This window comes from Arvicola amphibius, chromosome 1 (genome assembly GCF_903992535.2).
Source record: "Arvicola amphibius chromosome 1, mArvAmp1.2, whole genome shotgun sequence".
Taxonomy (NCBI): Eukaryota; Metazoa; Chordata; class Mammalia; order Rodentia; family Cricetidae; genus Arvicola; species Arvicola amphibius.
The window spans coordinates 110,016,279-110,020,098 of NC_052047.1; the positions used below are offsets into that span (position 1 = coordinate 110,016,279).

Sequence of the window (3,820 nt, forward strand, 5' to 3'; positions counted from 1 at the left end):
TTAACTACTGAACCATCTCTGAAGCCCAATAATTTGTTTAGTTATTATATAAATCTTACAAAACTTAAAATGCTTTTGTGTTATAAAATGGAACTGAGAAAACTGTAGTGCCATTTAGTGGAATTAAAAATAGAAAAATATACAATATTTTTTGAAATCCAGTGCTGGTGATGTAGTAAGCATTTAAAAAAGTTAGCCATTATTTAACTCTTCAAATTGATTTCTCTTATATTTTGTTATATTTATAACAATTATATTGCTATCTTCTTAAGATTTACATTATTTTATATTTATTTAAGGATTTACTTGAGTGATGGGATTGTTCAGATAACAAAATAAAAGTTATTTATTCTTTGTAACAAATTTCTGACATTTCTACTTAAATTATTTTTAAGAAATTTTTGTACACAGATGTACAAATTATGAAAACCCTAATAAAACATTCATTGTAGGTCCAATTTAAAACTATATTTATATATTAATTGGTAATGCTCTCCATGTATGATCGAATGGAATGAAGTGACCTTCCTGCAATGTATTCATCACAGTCTGGTTCTGTCAGGAGCTACATTACCCAATGGCTCTCCTGGAGAAAGGGAACCACACTACAGTGACAGAGCTCATTTTATTGGGCTTGACTGATGACCCAGTCCTTAAAGTCATCCTCTTCACCATCATCCTGTGCATCTACCTGGTGACCATGTCTGGGAACCTCAGCACCATCCTTCTCATCAGAGTCTCTTCCCAGCTCCATCATCCCATGTACTTTTTTCTCAGTCACTTGGCTTCTACTGACATAGGCTACTCATCTTCTGTCACACCCAATATGCTTGTCAACTTCCTGGTAAATCAAAGTACTATCTCATATCTTGGATGTTTTATATAGTTTAGCTCAGCTGATTTTTTGGGGGCAATTGAATGCTTCCTTCTGGCTGCCATGGCTTATGATCGCTTTGTAGCAATTTGCAACCCACTGCTTTATTCAACCAAAATGTCCACACAAGTCTGCATCCAGTTGGTTGTAGGATCTTACATAGGAGGTTTCCTTAATTCTTCCTCCTTTGCCCTTTCTTTTCTTTCTTTTGTTTTCTGTGGACCAAACAAAGTCAATCACTTATACTGTGATTTTGCTCCTTTGGTTGAACTCTCCTGTGGTGATGTCAGTGTCTCTGCAGTTGTTACCTCATTTTCTGCTGCATCAGTAACCATGATCACAGTCCTTGTCATAGCTGTCTCCTACACCTACATCCTCATCACCATCCTGAAGATGCGCTCCACTGAGGGCCGCCAGAAGGCCTTCTCCACCTGCACCTCCCACCTCACTGCAGTCACTCTGTTCTATGGAACCATCACCTTCATCTATGTGTTGCCCAATTCCAACTACTCCACAGACCAGAACAAGGTGGTGTCTGTATTCTACATGGTGGTGATCCCCATGTTGAACCCCCTCATTTACAGCCTCAGGAATAATGAGATTAAGGGTACTCTGAAGAGACAGTTTCATAAGAAAACATTTTCTTAGAGCAGACTAATGTTTTATAAAACTTCATAAAATTAGGATAATTATTCAAAATCAATCGGACCTTTAACTCAAATTTAGTTATTAGCTTTCTTGTTATAACTTTGGCCCTCATCTCTGTTTTTCCCATTATGTATGGATATTATACTTATTGCAATACTCTTTTTATACTTTAAAATGTGTCTTTGAAAACATTACACAATATATTTTATTGTGGCCAGTTTCTCTCACAAGGCTTCTTCTTATAATGTCCTCTTATATATACCTGATTAAATTTTTATGAAACTTAAATTGTTCTACCTGTACATACTTTGGTATATATGCTTCCCCTGAAACATGGAAGTCTACACCATTAAAAATGGACTCACCAACTGGAAGATAACAATTGCCAACACCTCGGCTATAGGTAGACTTCATGCTCATGTACCGTCTCCATGCTGGGCTTTGTATGATTTGACCTTGTCCATACTAACACAGGCAATCTGCAACAGTTTTATTGTGTCATGAAAACATTGTTTATTTGTAGCTATCAACCAGCTCTGGCTCTTATTATCTTTCCAATCACTCTATTACAGTGATTCCTGACCTTGGAGAAAAGGGTGTATGATACAGATATATTGTTGAGCCTTCTAAAGTCTCTAATTCTCTGCACACTCACAGTTGTGTGTTACTCATCATCTGCTGCAAAAAGAAGTTGTACTCATGAAGGTTTGAAGATGGACTAATCTGTGGTTATCATGATAAGTCATTTAAAATTAGTTTAACATTATATCCATTCAGGGGAATAAGATAATGGGGTCTTCCCCATGGCCAATGCCCAGCCCAGCACAGGTTTTGGCCTTGAGAATCATGTTAGCTGTGATTTTTTTCATGCTAAGTTAGACTTAAATCCAGTAAGAAAGTTAATATTTACTCCCATGAAATTTGGGTCATATAGCACTAGTAAGCATGTCTTTCCAGAATGGTGGTAATTGTACTTAAAGTGTTCACAAGACAAGTTGTCTGTACAACACATTTAAAAATACAGTTATATTAGGCTATTTCTATTTCAAAAGTTTAATTCTTTCCTTTTATGTTAGATAAACTCTAGAGTTTTAACATGATTCTTTCTTTACATTACCCTGATTTACTTTTTATTTCCTGAGGTTATTAACTTGAGTGCACTTGCAATTTTGAATCTGGAAGCTTTTTGCCCAATCTTCACATCTACAAGTCCTTCTTAATTTTCTGCTTAAATATCACTTTCTCCAAGGGACCACCCAGTCCTGACACATCTAACTTTACCTTTTATATGAGCTCCATTTATTCTTCTCGACCACCTTCTAAGTTTACACTTTCTTCTTCTCTAGTTTACTCTCTACTGAAGTATAAATTTCATGAGAATTGCTTCATTCAGAAACATATCTTTAATGTCTACTTGGTTCTACAATACAATATATAATTGTAAAAACATCCAGATGTAAGCAATGTCTCAATGTTAATCCTGTATTTACCTTTGAAGTAATTACAAAGCTGATACAATGTTCCTGAAATAATTTTGTCATGAAGAAAGACACAATTTGTTTTTGATGCCTTCTCCCAGCCATCTTCCTAAACTATCCTCAATATGTAATGAATAATCCAGAAATTTTCATTGATAAGTAAACTAATGTTTCTTACTGATTGTTAATTTATTATTTCTAACTATTCATGCGCAGTTAACACCTAATGTAAAATTCAGAAAACAGTTGAACATTTTGACCTAAGAGATGTGGATTCAGTGTTTATTGGAAGCTAATCTTTGTGTTCAAGAATTTGGGGCTTACATGAATAAAGTTCTAAGGAATCGTGTAGTCAGATGCTTAAATTTTTACCAGATATTTTTATGTGTTTGTGAAATGATAAAGTATTGTAAGAAACTGTTAGGAAAGGTTAGTATGAAATTCCCAACATAAGAGCTATGAATATGAAGAAGCATATGCTTAGCAGGTAAAGTCATTGCCACCATGCCTGATAATCTGGCTTTGATACCTCGGATTTACATGGTGGAAAGCAAAAACCAATTCACATAATCTGTGTTCTTAAGAACACACACACACACACACACACAAACAAACAAACCGAGAGAGAAAGAGACAGACAGGCAGACAGACAGACAGACAGACATATACACAATAAAACATAAAAGGATAAAGAAGCAGGCAAGACAGACAAAAATAAAACAATACAAAAGGATACAGAGTAGAACCAAGAGGAAATTGGATGTACTAGAAATATGCTTATTGATTAAGAGCACACCCCACTCTTATAGAGAACCTGGGT

At 35.2% G+C, this 3,820-nt stretch overlaps 1 pseudogene; it reads left to right on the plus strand.

Moving 5' to 3' along the window:
- Positions 1-577: 577 nt before the first annotated feature.
- LOC119819124 lies at positions 578-1,522 on the plus strand (annotated as a pseudogene).
- Positions 1,523-3,820: the final 2,298 nt, after the last annotated feature.